General features: G+C 38.6%; 1 long non-coding RNA gene across 1 annotated transcript; it reads left to right on the top strand.

Annotated features, from left to right (window-relative positions):
• The first annotated feature begins 246 nt into the window (after positions 1 to 246).
• On the top strand, positions 247 to 7,692 carry LOC104683956. Its single transcript, XR_750890.4, has 3 exons — positions 247 to 395; positions 485 to 570; positions 2,715 to 7,692. It is a non-coding gene; the product is annotated as an uncharacterized LOC104683956 (long non-coding RNA).
• Positions 7,693 to 19,599: the final 11,907 nt, after the last annotated feature.

Raw genomic sequence — 19,599 nt, forward strand, 5'->3', positions numbered from 1 at the left:
TGTGAACAATGCAAAGCATGTCACCAATGTCTGATCTAGTGGAAGTGGCAGGTTCCTGAGTTGGAAGGTGGTAGGATGGCTTAGACACTCTCTGGAAGTGGAGAGGTGAAACCTGCTGCATTGTTCTGGAAGATTTTTCAGCTTGGCTCATCTGTTTGTGCTCCTGTTCTTTCTCTCTCTTCTTTCTCAGACTATTGGGTGTTTGCAACGGTGATTTTTTTTTTTTTTCCTGTTTATAGTAAACCTGAGAGGTGAACCTGTCCGCCACTGGAGCCTGTGGGGTTTTCCACACTGCAGTGAAAACAATTGAAAAGGGCATTGTAAGGCACACTACGCTGTAAAAACCATTTGCTTGCTGTTCTCTCAAATTTGTACTTCTCATTGGTGATTAAAATGTAAGTTTCTGTTTTGATATCAAAGTTAAACTTAACAAAAATCCAATTTTTCTGTGATTTTCCCTTTTCTTTTTCAATATTCCTTACAGTGACCTACAAACACTCACATCCTGTCTTTCATCAAGTGTTCCACTGGCTTGCTGAGCATTGCAGAAGAGCTACAGGAGTGCCTCAGGTGAGTTTTAGTAGCCAGGGAGTGGAGGTTTGCTTGAGGGTCTAGAAAACTGGAGGAGTTGAACTTCATGCTTTTTATTAGAATTTTACTTTCTTGCAAAAAGTAGGATTTTGTTTGTTTTCCTTGCTTGGTGAAGGCAGGTCTCTGAAGTAAATATGTTGTGTTTTTTCTGCAGTCAGGATTTGGCTCTAGGAGAAATGAGCTTCTCCCTGTTTTGCTACCACTCTCATCCTGAGAGATCTATGTCTAACCAGGAATGTAAATATCTCTTTGCTTCCCCAGCTTAATTTCTCACAAGTTTGGAAGGTAATTTCTTTCTCATTGAGAATTTAGGATGTTGTGTAATTTCTTAGGTTAAAACAGCATCTGCAACTACAAGAGTCAAAGTTCCTACAGCATTTGGGTTTCTCCTCTTAGTAGACAATAGTCCTATTTTAAGAATCAGTCCTCTGTGCACCCCTGTTGATATTGGGGCGTAAAATGCATTTGATCTCTCTCAAATCAGTGTTTTGCAGTGACCTACACGTGCAGCTGCTCCTTGTGCCTTGTCTGATCCCCGAGTCCATCCATCCTGGCAATGTGTGTTAGTGTGTCACTACTGCTGAGTGACACTTTCCTTTCTCACAGCCTGTGCCACTCCCTATTTATGGCTCATTTTGTCTCATGTTAGCTGTGTATCCTTACCATCACCTTTTCTGCCTTTTTCTCTCTTTTTTTTTTTTTTTCACTTGCTAGTTATGCCTTATCCCAGCTAATTTCATTGCTTATTACTGCTGCTGTATTTATTGATGAATGGCTTGTTTCAGCCCAAGCCACATAATCTGCACTCCTTCCTCTGCTGAGAACTTGAAAAATGTACTTGCAGAAATATTTGAGGATAGGACATTGTGTGCACTTCAGGCCAAATTAGAGACACAAATCTCATCATCCTTAATAGAGCACACGTCTAATGTTTCATACAGCACTGAGGAAATTTATCTCCCTGCCTCTGTTTCTCAATTAGGTCACAAATTATCCCTGATTGTATTATGGTTACTGACGCATCAGTGCTGTTTTTTATTTTATCCCACCTTTCTTTTTAACAGCTCTCATGCTCTGTCTTGCAGGTAACCCAATTAATGGTTCTACTGTGTGTAATTCAGTGATAAAATCCTCACTGCCTGCAGTGGGCAGAGGATCAGTCCTCAGTTCTCCCTGTCTTGATGTCCTTTTTCCCCACCTGGTGTCGGAGTGCTGAGTTTCTTGTTTGGCACAGTGGGTGGGGCATGGGCACGTTTGCGGTTTCTGGAAATGTTGCCAATGCAGTTGTCACATGCTGCTCCTAAATATTGCATTTCTATGGGTTTGGAAAATCAAACCAACCACCTTCTCACAGTCTCCCAAACTGCAGTTCTTTCTGTCAAATCAATGGAAATTTTTGAGATCTTGCTGCTTTATTTTTATGTCATAACCTAATTCCTCATATTATTAAAAAATAATCCACTGCATGTAGCTAGTAGAGCAGTAATACAGTACATGCAGGTACGTCTGCTGCAGACTTAAAAATTTAAATGCTGAAAAATGAGTATTGGTGTTCAAAGAGTAATGCATGTAAAGTCAAGCACTCATGGATAGGAAAGATCAGGATTAAAATTCCCACTTGCAGGCACCTTCTAGGATTTTCAGAAGGATCTAACCAGGTAAAGTATCTAGTTTCTGTAAGAATGTATGAAATATTGCCTAAACCATTGTGTACTCTTGAAAATCCAGTTATTGATCTGTATTTTTTGATATCTGTATACTTTCGAAAGTAACCCTGGTAGATGGGAAGTCTGTATTTAACTGGAACTCAATGAGGTTTAGCAATTAGTGACTTTGTATGAGTACTAAGCACTGTATATGTATGGAAAAAATAATTCTGAAATACTAGTCACTACTTACTTGTCAGAAAAGTGGGGCTTCCTTGGATGTTTAGGGGATTTCCTTTAGAACACAAAGCTGAAAAAGGTCAATTGGAGTGACTCCAAGTATATAAAGTTTTAAGTTGTTCACAGAAGTGAGGCCATTACTGCAAAACTATCCAACATATGAAGTTCTTAAAACATGAAAAGCAAGTGTGTTTTCCTTTTGAATGATTAATGTAAATCCAATTTTTTTTTTTTCAGGTTAAGCATGAATTTTCTTTTTTAGTACTGAGCCAAGTTTTTACTCTTTGAAGATGTCATTAAAAACACCTCAAAGTTCCTCTGCCTCCCACAATGTTGTTTTCAGGAATTGCTTGAAGGTAAACAGTAATATAACTTGGTGTTATAAGGTGAGTAATTAAGAAATGAGAAGAATTAATGTATTGTCCATGAAATTAGCATTCTGATAATTGTTTGGTTTGTAATTATATTGAATTTAATCTGACAATAATACTGAGAAACTGTAGGTTTTAAACCCACCCTTTGTCTGGGGGAAAGCTTTAATTTGTTTGACACGATTCATTTGCATCTATGCTTTTCTAAGTTTTTTTTTTGCTAAACCTTGAATGAGCTATTTATACAACCAGATACATTAACCCAGAGCATAATTCCATTTCAAAAGGAAAAATGGAGGGCAAAATTGAATGTGCACTGTTCCTAAGTTAATGGCTGGACAATGTGCCTAAGTGCTTTGTTATTGTAGTCTCACCGACACGTGAGCTGCTCAGAATTCTTTGGAATGTAGGTCACTTCTGAGGTGTGAAAGGTGATAACCACTCTCCATATTTTACTACTGATGGACCTCTCAAATGAAATATATGTGCTGACATCTCCGTGTTTTGAAGATTTAAAGACCTCAAATATGGAGAAAAACAGACTGACCTTGAAACTCCTGTGTCAAAATTCCCTTTTTTTAGCACTATTGCTTCGCCCAATAAATTAACTTGCAGAAAATCCTATAAGGGAAGATAGTATTCCTTGTGTTATAAATGTAAGTCTCATGCCAGATAATTCCTAGTGAAATGTGTTATTGAGGTGACTCCTCTGTTCCAAGGAACAACTTCTGATGAGTGTGAAGGAGAAGAACTTCAGCCTTAATGTTATATATATTTTCCATCTATCAGAAGTATTTCTGATTCTCAACTGTTGCTGAAATTAAGATTCTGACCAACTTGCATTGAAATTTATGGTATTTAGGAAAAGAAACGCTTTTAGCAATTTGACAAGTATAATTTTCCCTAGAATGTTTTACAGTCATCAGAATGTCAGGAATTTGTTGAACTTAAATAAATGCAAGCACATACTAAAGTTTTCTCTGGTAACTTAAGAAGACAGCTTTGTAGTGTTTTGCTCACCTTGTTCTTTTACTTTTATGCAAGTTCTGACAGCAGTAGATGCTGAGGTATTCCAGCAGCAGGGGTCTACAGGAGCATGGGATTAGCCTCATTTAATGATTTCAAACAATTGTCCTCCATGGTTTATGTAGTTGCACCTATTTTTCCATTACTGCATATTGGTTATTTGTGCAAAGAGAAACATGCCAGTAGAAAATATTACACAAATCTGGACCAAAATAACCTGAATAGAGTGAAGGAGGGACTTGAAGCTCTTGGTCCTGTTTAGACCAAATCTAAGTTGGACTTTGTGCTGAAATTAATATTGTAATGGCAAAATCTGGGCAGGACCTGAGGTTTTCCTTTCAAAATTTATGAACTACAGAAAAATCTTGACCAGCTTTTCATGCTAGTCAGAACAAAACAAGGATAAGTAGAAAAAGAGCAGAGTTTTTTGTTGCTTGCATTTAAAGCTTCCTTTATAAGATGTTGCCAACAAATTAATGTATTTGATAACAAATAAGCTGAAAAGGTTGATTGATTTGCCTGGAAAGAGGGGCTGTAATCTTCAGAAGTCGCCTGTCCTGGAAACCAAGATTTCAATCCTTTTATTTCTGGATGTTCTTCCCCCTTAGTAAACTGCAGGAAGTTATCATTTTCAGAACAAATTCACAATTTAAAACTGAAATTACACTGTTTCTACTGCAAAACGTCATAATTTTTCATAAAGAATTCACTGCTACTTAAATTAATATAGTGATATCCATAGACATTAAGGTAATACTGCTTGGTTATAGAAAGCAGATGAATCAATCCCCTCAGTGGGAAACACAAAGGGAAAATGCTTTAATACTGTAGGTGAATTATGAGTGTTTTTACTAGTCCTGTGAAGTGTGATATGTCTCCCCATATATATATTATGTATAAAATGTCATTTTTCCTGTATGCAGTTTGGTTTGAGTAAAGGCTGTTTTCCCACTAATGGCATTTTGAATCATCTTTGTTTTCTAGAATCTCCTAAAAATCAGCTGATTTTTGGTAGTTGCTGTTTACAATAATGGTAAAAACATCTAAAAGTGGTTGACAGAAGGTGGAACAGATCCCACTGGATTTTGCTACATAGTTCAAAAAAGCCTTACTGTAATTCTGGCCTCTTGTGTAGTGGATGTGTAACATAACAGGACAAAAAACCACCAATTTTTTTGTCAAAAGTTTTTTTAAAAATCTTGTTGCGTGAAGCAGGAATGAGTGTGACGGATACTGTGGGTAACAGCCAACATTGTTTGCACAATGAAGCTTTTTATACAGAAAAATTTATAGTTCTGTTGATCCAGCTCATTGCATCTCTTTTTCCATACAAAACTAACGTTTGGGTTCAAACGTTCACCCTGATGTCAAGGTCTGATATTTTCACTTCTCCTTTTCTCCTAATTTTATTGATTTTTCTAGGCTAAGCATTCCATAGATTAGTTATAGTAAGAAGGCATATTGTGGAATGTGATATAATTGGCAACTGATTGTTGATGTAGGAGATTTATGTTGGCCTTATAGTAATAGTTTCTTATAATTGGAAACATATGTGATTTTTAGTGTCTAGACTTGGGAACTTTCCCAGGAAGGAGTTCCAGGTGGTTATCTAAGCATAATAGGCCAAATGGCTACTTAAAGGCTGCAGGCAGACATGGGAAATATGTAGATGTTGCTAGCAAATGTAATTATTTCATAATTTGCATTTTATAAATTGCAACATATCAATTTACTTCTAATGGTTTGACCAGCTGATTTGTTTTGTAAATTCATGTTAAAATGGAATTTGCTTTCTCTCTGAAATAGTGTAAAATACAGAGCTTAGAAATTCTTGATATATCTGGATGACAAAAAGCCTTTATCTATATCATGTGCTTAAGTTAGTTGTGTTGAGATATGAATGTTTAACTTGAAATAGCAAATAGTTACGTTTATAGAATGAATTCTGTGAAATTTGCTTTGGTGTAGTTAATTCACCTGGCACCTTGAGTTTTGTCTTTGTTTGCCAGTAGTCTGATTTCTGGAAGGACCTCAGAAAGGAAACATGTCTGGAAGTTGTTCAGCCTACTAAAACATGTGGTGATTTGATATTTCCCTGATCCCAGTTTGCCTTGAACACGCTCTGCACGTTAAAACATCCCCGGAGAAGGAAAGCGCAGTTGGCTATCCCAGCATGAATACTCTGCAAATATTGTTCTGGGACCTGCACAGCCTGTGACTCACAATGAATATTTCCAGCTCTAGTTCTGACTGCACAATAGGAAATGGAAAAGAAAATAAGTGATTTGCTGGGGCCTAACACTGGATGAGTTGATCATTGTGGCTTGCACAGAGAACATGGAAGAGCTGCACTAGAAGATGTGAAAAGTCCTCTCAATTCAGTTTCCATGTGCCAGATGGTTGTTCCTTGTTGTATTTTTTTTAATCCTACCTGTTAAGATAGCAAAGAACGACATACGTTATCTGGCTCTGCAGCCAAGTGTGTGGTCCAAATTATTTTCACAGAATGCCTGACAAAGTCTGCTTGCTTGTCTGCCTGCCTCAATCATTTTTCTCAACTAATGAGAAAAATCTGCCAAGCATTGTTGGGCTAAGGCACTAATTATTCTCAAACAAATGTTTCAATTTTGCACAAGTTAGGAAGTGTCTCTGTTTTAAATGATTACATGCCAAGATGCCAGACTAGTTAAACCAGTTTCGTTCATCAATATGTCTGGAAGTCCCAGAGGACCAAAGAGATGAAATCATTAAAAGCAAATGGGTCTGCAGTTTTAGGTGCTCTTTTAGGAAATATTGCTGCAATACTTCTTTTTGTGTATGTTCATTTTTAATGAGAAATAGTAGGTCTATTTTCCTTCTGGAAATGTTGTTTCTTGTGATATTCCTGCATTGCTCCTCACATTCTCTTGGTTTTGGCACTGAATTAAAGGAAAATTTGTGACTAGTCATGCAAGACTGGCCCCTGTAATCCTTTCTCAGATTTTGTAGCCTGCTCATCATCACCCTATTTGAGCATTAAGGAAGTTGGTCTCTGATAGTGACAACTTTGGAAAGTATCTCCTCATGAAACTTCCAATTGAATTTGGCAGTTGGAAGAAGCTCGAGCAATTTAAAGGAAGTTTACAGCTCGTATTCCAAGCAATGGTGCTACCCTTGGGCCTGAACTCCATGATTCCCTACTCAGAAGCAGCTGTGAGCTTCCAGAAGAGCATTGTCCCACCTCTGGACAAGACATGCTTAGGTCACATCTACTTGTGACCAGGTTCAAGGTTCTGATGGTTTGGTGTGTCACTAGGGAGGTGTGTGCCTCTGAGCAGCTGTACCTTTGCTGATATGCTACACTTTTGCCATCTGCCTTTCCCACTGTTTGTCCTCATCCCAAAATTGCTCTAAAAGAAGCAGATAGATTGCCAGGTTTAGGGGGCTCTGCTGGGTCTGCCTGAGTATAACCAACAAAAATCAGATTTTCCAAGAACCGCCTTTCTGTCTTTAAGTAGGGAGCTGCATATTTTCAGAGAAAAATCTATTTTAAAGATCAAAAGAAATTCAACAACTGATTTCATAGGGGTAATTGAAGAGGTTTACTTATGAGCTGGCTCTGCAGTTTGTTTCATAGTTGCATGTTTGTTTGAAATTGCTGGATTAATTTGATTTTAAAGCACATATTAAGAGTGAGGGAAAAATTAAAGGATTAAACCACCAGAAAGACAGCAGAACTTGGAGCATTTCATGACTTGATTATTTTCCAGCAGCCACCTGTGCCAAGGAAGAAAATGTGCCTAAATATTATGGTATTTGTATCTCCTCAAACAGTTACTCATAAAGGAATAAATGGGCAGTAATAACGTGTATTTCACTAATGGTTTATGTATTTTGTTTTTAACACACCCCTTTCTTATTTTGGGGGAAAATATGAAACCTGGTGCCTGGGTACTTTCTACCATTAATTGCTTATTGCCCTTATCTGTACCCACTAGCTTAATTGCAATCTGTCTGCTTGGTGGGTGACGTGTGCTTTTTCCCATAAATTTTGAGAAATTCTTTGTAAAGGGAGATGTACTACATGGGAAAACCTCCTTAGTTTGAAGAGCTGGCCGTGGGCAGTGCTGGCAGCTCCTGGAAAGAGCTGTGTGGCAGGAGTACATGCCGATGGATGACCTCAAGCGAAGGCATTGCAAATAAAACTTCTCAGGTACAATGCAGGGCAACAAAAGATGAATGAGCTGTGAATCCCAGGGCGTTCCTCAAAATTCAATCCACAGTCAACTCCCAGGCAGCAAAGGTTTTAAGATAATGGTGTTACATATTTTGAAATTTTTTCCAATTCCCATTTTACTGTTCTTTTCTCGTTTGGCATTCAGTGCACTGGTATTTGCTAGATAATGATCTCTTCTGATTTTGAGGTGCTGACTGTCCTTGGTAAGACCTAAATCTTACCTGTAACGTCAATCACTTTGTTTTAATCAGGAAATACACATTCAAGGCATACTTTTGATAGGCCTTCTTTGCTTTTTTGACTTGTGAATGTCTCTGCTGAGAGCTGGAGCAAAAGGGAGGATCTGAATTTGGTTTAGTTGGGATCTATGCTCCAAGACCAGTAAGGACCTGGTGGCAGAGAGAATACCAGGATACCCAGTCATGCCAGGATGGGCAACAAGTCCAGTATCCTCCTAATGATGCCATACCTTTGTAGGTGTATGACCTTCCCAGGTAGCTCTCCTTCAGTTTTAAGGATGTTTTGCGCATAAAAGAACTTCCAAGTGTTTTTGGCATAGCAGGGGATCCCATGTCATACACCAGTTTCATCATATTCATTCTTGAAAGGCATTTTATGCATCTTCACTTAATTTGTAGGAAGTGACAAAGACACAAGAGAGGAAACTAAATGTTAACGTAGTGGTTTCTTGTAATGTGTTATTTTTCATAAGCTAAAGTGGAATACTCTGAAATCAGCTTACACTGCAAATTAAATGCAAGGAACCCCTTATATTCCCTTATAAGCAAAAGAGATTTTCTGTGCCTGGTTCCACTGTCATTGACACTTTGGCATATTTAGGCTAATTCCAAGTGCTACTCCTTGTATGTACCACTAATACTTCTCTTTTCATAAAACTGTCCTAATTTACTTGATTCTCCTTTTTTTGTGTGCGTAAAACTGAAATTTGAGCACAAGTTCAGCTGCATGTTTTTGTACTATATAAACCTTTTTACATTGAAGTTCTTTAGTTTGATGAACAACCACAGTTTCTTCAACTGAAAAGCTGTACTTTCCATCCAAGAGCACTTCCTATTTTGTCTATCTGCATGTGCTAGCTTGCAGAAGTGCAATTGAAATCTAGTGGGAGTAGCATTCCATTGTAGCTACACAAGTGTTGCATTGTTTTAAATAGAGAAAATTTTGTTGTGTAAACCCATGCTCCTCTTTCCCACGATTTGTTGTTACAGTTGTACTTAGTTCAGTAGAAGCTTAATGTACTTAATTTTCTCTTTTTTGAAATAATAATTTCTTTGGAATTACAACTCCACCAAGTTAAGAATGTTAAAATATGAACAGTTGAAATAATTTGGAGGGGGGGTTGAAAGTCTGTAACTTGTTCCTTCAGTTTGAAGGCTGTTGAATTGCTCTCTCAGCAGCTTGGTAGTTTCCCCCATTTGCACCTATTATGTAACCATCAACAAATTTCAACTGTTGAACTGATTTAATGTGGCTAATCATTTATACCTGACCTTTTGCTTTTCTTTTTTTCTTATACGCAACCTAAAGGATGTCCTGATTGAAAATAAGGGGCTGGGCCTCGGATTTGTTTTATTCTGAGCAGGAAATGTATCAGCACTGTTCGAGAAACCAGTAAATTGTTCTTTCCATGGTGCTTGGGAGGGTGATGAAGTGTCTTCTCAGGGGTCTCGCTCTTCAGTTATTTCTCAGCACATCGCCAACGACTGGGTGTTGCATCAAGTAATTTTCCTATGAGAGGGGGAGCATTCTCTTACACAGGTTAGCCATAAACTCACCCTAAGGGGCTGGAGCACAATGGAAGTGGGATTTAAGTTGTCAGGTACATGATTGCACATCATCCTAATCACATTCCTTGTGATGGAAAAGAGGGGAGACGCGGACGAGAGTCACTGTTCCGGAGAGACACCAGCACTGTGCAAGCAGCAGGGATAATTCTCCCTGTTCCCTGGAATATTGGTGCTGCTGCTGTTGTGCTTGGCAGGAAAGCATTCAGCCTAAAAGGTTGTAAAGTTTATAGCTCTTCACACTGTGTCGCCGTGTTACCTAACCCAGTAGGGTACAGCTATGGAAAGTGTTTTCTTGAAAATCTTGTCAATACCTTTTGTAATTTCAGGATTGATTGAACTGCAAACATGAGCTGTGTGTTTTAAGACAACACTCTTGTCTTGCAAATTTACAGTGTGGAACTAAATTTGCAGCTTGCTGTAGGTGCTCCATTCTTCTTCAGCAGTGGTCCTCCCTGTTTCTTTAGTCGGAATCCTCTGTGCCCCAGCCTAAAAAAGGAGTCAGTGATGCACAGGGGTTCAGCTGAGAGTGGATTTGGTTGCACTATATAATTGAGCAGAGGAGTGACAGAGGTTTGAAATTATGGAGTTGATTTTAAGAGTTGACACTGGCATTAAATGTTCTATATTTGGAGCTGCTGCTTTAGTGGCTAAAATGGACATTTATAGATAGAAAATGTGATCTGAATTCCCCTTGTGGGCTTGGCAGATAGGTTTGAGAGTGATTTCATTTTTTTGTGTGTAATTTTCTTTTGGCAAGCATGAGAGCAGAGGGTGGTGGAAAGGTCAATTTGTCTGTGTTTATAGGTGCTGACAGGTTTTTTGAGATTTAATTTTAATTCAGCTTGTTTAAAAATTGCACAGTGTTTTAAACTACACTGTTGCCAGATTTTGTGTTAACTTGTATTTGTATAGCATCAATTTTGTGACAAAAATTGGCTTTATTGATACCCAGTGTGTTACAGTTAGCCAATAGCTCTAGTTAAATCTGAGCTTTCAAAAGTTCAATCTGTATTTTTTAAAGCTATGCATTCTGTAGGTTTTTTGTGTTGTAAGAGCTAGCTTATGCTTTTAGCAATTAACCCAGTTGGTAAGATAACTACCCAGTTAGTAGGGTTTTTTTTGTGAGTTTGATATTTAATGATAGTTTAAAAATTTGGGGGTTTCAGGTATTTGGAAAAGAGCTGCTTTCAAGGTGGGAAAAGTCATTGTAAAAGTTCTGGTTATTTCCAAATAAGATCAAATTCGCATGATTAGCAAAAAAAAAAAGTCAAAATAAATTATTCATAGCAGCCTATACTTGAGTAGCTTTAGCCTCAAATCTTTGCTTGTACCTTCCTTTCTGAAGTAGCACCCCTCACTTGATCATGAACTGATCTAAACCAAAAATTTGGATTAAAAACAGTGCCAGTAGTACTGAATGGTTACACTGCAGGAATCATAGCCAGATAAAATTTGGAATTTCTGAAAGGAGGGGGGCTAGCTTCTTAATCTTAAACATCTCTGGAAAAATTGCAGCCCTGATCTCCACAGGGAAGGAGGGGAAAAACATTGATTCAGAAAACATGTGCTGCACTCCACTGTATAAATCTGGATTTCAAAAATAAACTTCTTTAGCATGCTTGGAAGTTGTTGGTGACTACTGCCAACTAGAAAATTTAATAAAGAGTTTAACTTTGTGCAGCCCAAGCCAGCTCTGCAAACACATGGTTTCCTGCTGAGATCAGAATGAATCTCTAGCGCAGAGTGCGAGAGCCAGACTGTAGGAGCAGCCCTGTCTACATGAATCCCTCATCTGCCTTCAGTTATTGCTGTGGTGGGCACAGTTCCACGGCTCTAATCATTGCACAGAGTGCGTGTGCAAAGCTCTGCTCCGAGCTCTGTCATGCAGCTTACATTTTCAATTATTTTAGTAAGGCCTCTTGCATCTGCAGGCTTAGTCTGTTTGGTAAATGGACACATTTACCTTCCCAGTTGAAAAATCTTTTTATGGGAGATGTCTTGTGCTCTCCTCGCATATCTTCTAGTGCAGGATTTTGGAATCCAGCCATAACCGTTTTCGAGACAGCCTCTTAATACAAAGAGAGAAAATTAATAGATTGTTTAAAAAGTCACATAATTTTCATCAGTTCTCTTTGAGAAGCTTTTTCAAATCTAAATTTAGATATTGGATTCAGTATTGATGGGGAAAAGGAGTTGAAAACCTATTTTTGCTTTCAGTCAAGAGGAATCCAGCTTTTGTTTAGCAAGGTGTGGTGGTAAGAGAGGGCTGAGTTTGCGAGGGCAGCACATCAGGCTCTGTGTCAGGGTTTGTGTTTCAGCCCAGATCTTTATCCTCCTTCCTGAAGGGTCTCAGACTATGGGGAAATGAGCTTGCTTGCCTTGTTCTGGGAGGAGTGAGGCTTATGTAATGCTGAGCAGCACTAATGCAGAGACCTGTCAAGGCATGTCCAAATCTGGCCAGTTACCCCGTGACTGGGGCAGGTCCATAAACAAAGGAAGGAGCCGTTTATATGACAGCCATGTGAGCAGCCATTGCATAAAATATCATCCCAGGCTCTATTCTTTCAAATAAACACCCCTTTCCAAAGTGGCAAACAGGAAGAACATATTTTGTTTGTCAAAAGCTAAACTGGCAAAAATGCTGCCAAACTGTCTTCCCAAGATTTTGGTGTAATGGGAGGCTTGGGAAATAGCAAAGAGGAGAGTTCCCTTGTCTTTGAAAAACTGAATGAGAAAGAATTTAGCCTATCAGTGATGACATAGTATGGGAAGAAAGATCCATAAAATAGCCTGCTTTGCAACTGTCTCACCTGAATTGCCCAAACTGGAATGAAAGAGGTTTTGGTTTTGCTTCTGGTATTATTTATTTACTTGTCAAGGGGGAGAAGAAAAGGCCAAACCCCACAAACTTCACCAAAGGACAAATCATCCCTTTTTTTTTTTTTTTTTGGCTCAGTCTCAGGATCATCTTGCTCAGTGTGAAGGCCAGAGTCCAAGAGGTGAGATCACACACATGGGGAAGAATATGTGCTGACAATTATTCTGTGAAGCAATTATTTTTCAATCATTTACAGTGGGGCCACTTCAGGCAATGCTTTTGACTAGAGACAGTTTTGTCTTCTTGCCTCTTACTTGTGGGGATCATACATTACTTATGGGGATCGTACATCTCAATGCCTTGAACAAGTTCTCCTTGTCTGCATTCTAAGTACAGAACTCAGGGCTACCTGTCCAACACATTGAGGCATTTCTGGCTTGATTGTAAAAACCACAGATCTGATTACCTCACACAAGCTCTACAACAAAGCAGTGATTGCCTGTTCAGAGGCATCCTATATTCAGCCTTTGTTGTGAGCTTGTAGTGTTTTGTTTCTCTGGCATTTGGTCTCTGTGTTCACCATTCTGACTAATGCAGAGAAAATCTGGAGTCACACTTTCATGTCTCTCTTCTGATCATATTTGTTATTCTAAAGTAATACCACTCTGGCGGTGGTTTAGTTAGCAAAGCAAATAATGTCTGCTCAAATGAGTGAAAAACTTATCTTCTTTCATGTCTGATGACACAGCAACATTTTTATATATATATATATAAATAATTTTGTGTGGTGCTTTCCACCAGTGTTGCCATTCTTGCTTTTCAATCTGCAATGTGATATGATGTGTTTGAATGAAATTCTTGTAAACACTTGCACCTGCTGTAAGAACTACCATTTGTTGTCACAGCAATGGGGTCAGTGGGAGAAGCACTGAAGGAAGTGTCTTCATAGGACAGGTGTAATGGATGAGTTTGTGTTGCAATTGCTCACTCCATGTGTAAAGTGAATAATTCGGCCTCTTCTCTATACAAATTTTCCCTGGCAAAAAGTGATAGTAGAATTAAAAAATTAAATAAATGCATTTGGGAGATGAATCTGGATAAACATTTAGGGTTTTTTTTAATGAATTAAGTTTTGGGATGTGTGGTAGTTATCCTTGAGTAAACCAAGTGTAGTCCATGATAATTGCAAGAAATATAAACAAGTAGCAGACAGATAAAGGTAGTCCTAGAGTACTGAGGGGAAAAAGAAATGGTTCATCCTTATCTGAAATACAGGAAAAGTAAACATTCTCATGCAGCATTTGCCTGGAAGCATTCTGGATTATCAGTATAATTTGAATCAATATCTTTGATTTCAAGTTGAATGCTGTTGTGCTCAAAACCAGAGTATTGTAATGCTGAGCTCCTTGACTCCTGCTTTGAGTAGTTTAGGCTTGCCTTTTTTTTTTTTTTTTTTTTTTTTCATTCTTTTCCTGTCATTCCCTGTTTGCAGATGAGATCTAAACAGTTTGTCTTAATTTTCCTATGGATTCTCACCCTCGTATGAGAACTAATACTGTAGATCCTTAGATAAAATTTTGCAAGCAAATGTGTTTTCTGCTATCGTGGGCTTATAGAGATGTGGGTGAAAGATTAGGTTCCCCTGAGGAGGTGGGTACTTTTGCTTTTTTGGAGATGTCAGCTGAAGTCTTACATGTACATTGGTGTTTGTGGTTTCACTCTCTTCAGTTCATTTTGGTCTACAGTCATGATGAAAATATGAAATGAAAAAAATGAAGCAAGCAGCACCCAGAGCCAATTGTTCTGTGCATCACTTGTGTGAGAATCCTGAGGTTTGGTTTTATTGTGCCAGTCTGAAGCATGAGGCTGCTCCAAGGAAAGGGGTGGCAAAAAGTGTTCTGCTAACTAGGCAACTGCATTGAAGTAACACTAGAAGACTGAGAAACCAAGACAAGAAATGCAATTCAAATGTAGGAACCGCACAGTGGTTCAGGAGAAGGAGAGAGTTTGCAGATGCTGTGGCTTTGCTGCTTATTCTTGGACCTCCAGCTGTGTGTTGCTGAAAAGAAATCCTTGCCATGAGGAAACATTTGGATATGAACTAGACCATTTTGAAATGCCCATTTTGTAAAAGTTTATAGGGAAAGCAGGAAACCTGATAGCAGAAGTTTCAATGAATTGCCCCCTTTGGCAATTATTCCCAACAGAAGCAAAGACCCTGGGAATTTAGCCTGGCATAGTCCACTGCAACTGTTGTATGGTCTTCCTTTAGCTATACAAAATCTACCTAGGAAAGAGTGGTTTTAAAACTTTAGATATTGCTGGAAGGGTTTAGGATATTGGGGTGAAGGCAATCTAGCTTGTTTTCTTAGCTGCTGCTCTGTTTTCATACAACCCCAAGTTGTTTTGTCCTAGAAATTCAAAATTCCAGAGTCATCTCACTTAACTGAGATGTTAAATTTAGGATCACACATGTCCTAGATTCTCAATATAGTCAATGAGATACAAGCATCTCTGAAGGGTAATTTGCCCCCTGCGTGAGCTGAGCCTGCCCTGGAGGTAACTTTTCTTTGTCCATGTGACTGTGAGAAGTGCATATGACCTGAACCACAATTTGTGATGCCTGATTTATGTAACTATGTTTGGGATTGTACCTGAGCAAGTATGTCTTATTTAGCTTTACTTCTTTAGGCAAAATGCCTTGTGGTATTTTTATATATAAAAACTTATCTTAAAATGTCTGAAAAGTGTGCAGGGAATCTTTCTGAAGCTAGAATTCTGGCTTCAGCTGTTAAGGCAGAGGGGCAGGGTAAAGGAAAGTAACAATAGATATTATACAGCATGTAAGTCTGGGTAGTGCACAAAGCTTGGATACGGGGAGAGACACCATAAATCCTCCAGATTTTCAGGGATATGGGTCAGGGAACTTGCTGTCTCGTATTTGAGGTCAGAAGAAATTGAGGAGAAGAAGAAAGATGTGGTGCTGACAGAGCATAGGTGAAGGGATGATCGAAAGCACAGAGCTGGGCTGAGGACAAAACATAAAGAAGAGAGACATACTGTGACAGCTGAATAGGGGGAATTGGGGCATGCTATAACTGCATTAAGGGTTATAAATGATGTTCTCAATGTTTTCCACATTTAGAATAAAATACAGGGTGCAACCTCATTTTTTAATACTTTTTGCAATCCCAGCTGTCCCATCTCAAGAATATGATGCACGTTGTGGAGGTACAAAAGAAAACAATGTGATCAGAGGGATGCCACAGCTTCTGTGCAAGGGAGGATTCAGTGACCTGAGTTTCTCCAGTTTTGAGAAAAGGCAGCTAATAAGGGGGAGGCAAGACATGCTGGAGCTCCATAAAATTAGGAGGGACATGAAGTAAGTGAAGAGATGGTGATTATTTATTCTCACTTGACAAAAAACAAGTTAAGTGATCAGGCAACACCTAATTAAATTGTGAAAGCTATTGCAACAGGATGCTGGAGATGCCAAAGTAGAAATGGTTTCTTAAAGTGATTAGATAAACTCATGGAAAAATTAGTTCGTAAAGAGCCATTAAAGATACTGATGTAGGGCCAGGCTCCAGCTCAGGAAGTTTCAAAACTGCAGGTTTGCTGAGAATTGGCAGGACATACCCTGTGCTTGTCCTGTGTTCATAACCTTTCCTTAAGCATCTGCTTTGGCTGTTATCAAAGACAGGACACTAGGGCTAAATGGGCTAAATGAATCTTTGGTTAACCTGCCACGTGGGCTGCTTCTTGCTAAACCATACCCTAAAGGCCTGCACCAAGTGTCTTCACTGTAGACCAGATGCAATTCAGCCCTAAAAATTCTAATTTCTGCATATATTATTCTTTCATTTACAGTGTTATTTAATCATGTGAATAAGCCCCAATCTTTTGGGCTAAATTTAGTGGTAAAATTATGACTCTTTTTTTCCCAGTGTGCTGTCCTGCATTGTCTTCTCCCTGTCAGGTAATGTTGACACTGGTCCATATTGTGTGTATTTTAATCTGGTCTATGAAGATCATCTTTTGGTACTTCACTGTTGCTGTTTAATAAGAATACTGACCTGGGTCAATTACCTTTAATTATCTAGAAGGCATCTTTTTGGGATAAGTATAACCTTGAAAAATTATTAACTAATATGTAGACCCTGGTGTATTGGTCTCATTGAAAGCTGTTCCACAAGCAACTAATAAATGAAATATAATGAAACTACTACTATCTTTTTGGACTTATTAGTCACTTCACTTAAAATAGTTCCTGCTCCAATCCCCATTGCTCTGTCTTCCTTAGATTAGCAATATCCGCAATCTCCTGCTGAAGAGCTGCTTAGAGAGCCAGAACTGAGTGGTGAGCACAGTGGGATGCTGTATGCATTCTGGAGCTGTTTCCAGGGTTTACTCCCAGAAGACTTTCACACCTCTGTGACAGTCAGTAGCAGGCCAAGAAGCTTTTTGTTTAACATTTATCATGCAAACCGATCTTTAGCTCGAAGTTTGGGTGGTGAACAGCACAAAGAGAGCAACTACTGCCCAGAGAATGGAAAGGGGTTACAGCTCAGAGAAGGCTGTTTGTCAGAGAGCAGAGAACATGAGGTTTGATCAAATGCCAAATTAATTTGTTGCGAGTTAGCTTGAGTAAATAGACATCGTCTGAGACCTCCTAGTGTGTCATTAAAAGCTGAATACTGGTCATGTCTTACAGATGGGGAAAGTGAAGTAGAGAAAGATTAAGTGGCCTTCCTATGTGTAAAAACAGGGCACTAACGGAGCTAAGAGAAGAACTGAAGCCTCTGGAATCCCGTTTTTTTTCTCTGTTGGACCATGTTGTCTCAATTACAGGGGGGAGAGCACTAAGGAAAACAAGCCTGGGTGGGGGGGCTCCTTCTCTCTGATCTCCTTGCATGCTATTCCTCTAAGAGAACTCCTTCAAGGATTACAACAAAAGAACGTGCTTCTAAAAGCTATTTTGATGAAATCCCAAGACTAGCAGCAGCAAGCAAGCCTTTCTCACTTTCCAGCTTGATAACAAATCTCACCGACTGACAGTTTATTTTCTTTCCAACAATCAAGTCTTGAGTGAAAGAGCACTTGATTCTTGAGTAGGCAATAACAAGCGTAGGCATGGAGTTGTTGCCACTTGTGCTTTCATTTCAACAGAAAAGTAGAAAACCAGATTTGCTGAAAATGAATTGAAATGTTTTCCTTAACTGCTTTCTCCATGTACATCTATTTTCTGTTCCGTTTTCTTAAATGGCATTCACAGAAGTTGACAAAGATTCCCACTTAGGTTTTTTGTCTCTTTCTTTTGGCTTTTCATTTCAGGCTTATATAACAAGGTAAAAGATTTATCAATGTTTCCAGCTTTTATAAAGGGTTAAATGTCTTGACTTTCCATCCTGCTGTGGAGATGGTGAACAGATAAGATGAATGTGAAACAGAAGTGTTAAATCTAACAGTGAAGTTCATAAAACCTCATTATGGGCAGCGAACTCAAATGAAGAGGGAGGTCACTGAGCAGCACTTAAACCCATGCCCTTAGAAAATCTGGTTAAATCAGGGCATGCATTGCCTTGCTTGTGACTGTAGTGTCTAGAGGGAACATAAATTATAGACTTGACCAAGGTATCTGCTTATGGAGGTAAAATAGTACTTCTGTGGAGCCTTTTTCCATTCCTATTTCATGCAGTCTTCACCCATTCCCAGAGCTATCAACTGGAAATGGGACTAATATACAGGTGAGCTGGCAAGTTTGGAGTTCTGGTAGCAGGAATTATTGCTGTTTTGTAAAAAGCCTAGGGCACTGAAGTGTTGGCCTTGATTGGTATCTTGAAGGGTTACTGTGCAGAAGTATTTTGTGCATAAGGGAATAGGACTGTGGAATTACTACTGAATGTTCCATGGGAGAGTCACTCCCAGAGGGATGATTGGTATATTCCCATTTATTAGAGCTAGATGCCATCGCTGGTAGGTACCTTACAAAGTTTCTTTTCTCAAAATTGCCTGTAGTGTTTCATAAGTTACTTATTTTAAAGACATTTTGGCGAAACTTCATTCTGAATTAGTTTAAATCATCAAGGCTCCATTAATTTCTAAAGTTCATTAGCATCAGATATTACTACCATCCCAGATTCCATAATTCCCGTAATGTTTGAATACATAGAACCTTTAAATCCCATACTTCATTAGAATGAAGCTATTCTTTAATTTGTCATCCTGTATAAGAGGTGTTAATATAAGAAAGTCATCTGCCATCCCCAAAAAATTCTTTGAATTTTGCTTCTAAAACTGTTCTTTGAATCATATTTTCTAGGACCTCTTAGGGCTTTGTGCAAAAAATCATTCTCTTTGGCATTACACAGACATTGACTGGGAAATCTCTTTATCAGTGGTTTGAATTAAAAGTAATTTTTTTTTCCTAGAATCCATTTTAGTCTCCTGTACTGCTGGTTCTCAGTGTGAAAGAATCTATCTAACTGCCTGCTTTTTGGATGGCTTTTAATGTTGTTTTTAGAATTATACAAAGAGTATTTTACCAAGGAGCCTCTTCATCTTCACCACTAGAATGACTTCTAATGGACATCCAGTAGTTTCATACTAAGTAGTTTCTTTTAGCTTTATTCTCTTTAGGGAGGAATGCACTGAATAGCTGGAAATGTCAGCAGCTGCATTAGCTGAAGAGTTTAGCTGCTGCCACCTCCTAGATAAATCTTGCCCTTTTTCATTTCGGTGCTTCTTACTGTTTCCCTCAAAGTCAGCCAAAGAAACTTCCTGTCTGGCATAACACAGATTAGGAACTAAATTAGTAGCTATTATAGATGGGCATTTTTCTATTTATTTCAGGGTGAAATCCATTAAAACTGGCAGAAAAGTT

Source organism: Corvus cornix, chromosome 10 (assembly GCF_000738735.6).
Source record: "Corvus cornix cornix isolate S_Up_H32 chromosome 10, ASM73873v5, whole genome shotgun sequence".
Taxonomy (NCBI): domain Eukaryota; kingdom Metazoa; phylum Chordata; class Aves; order Passeriformes; family Corvidae; genus Corvus; species Corvus cornix.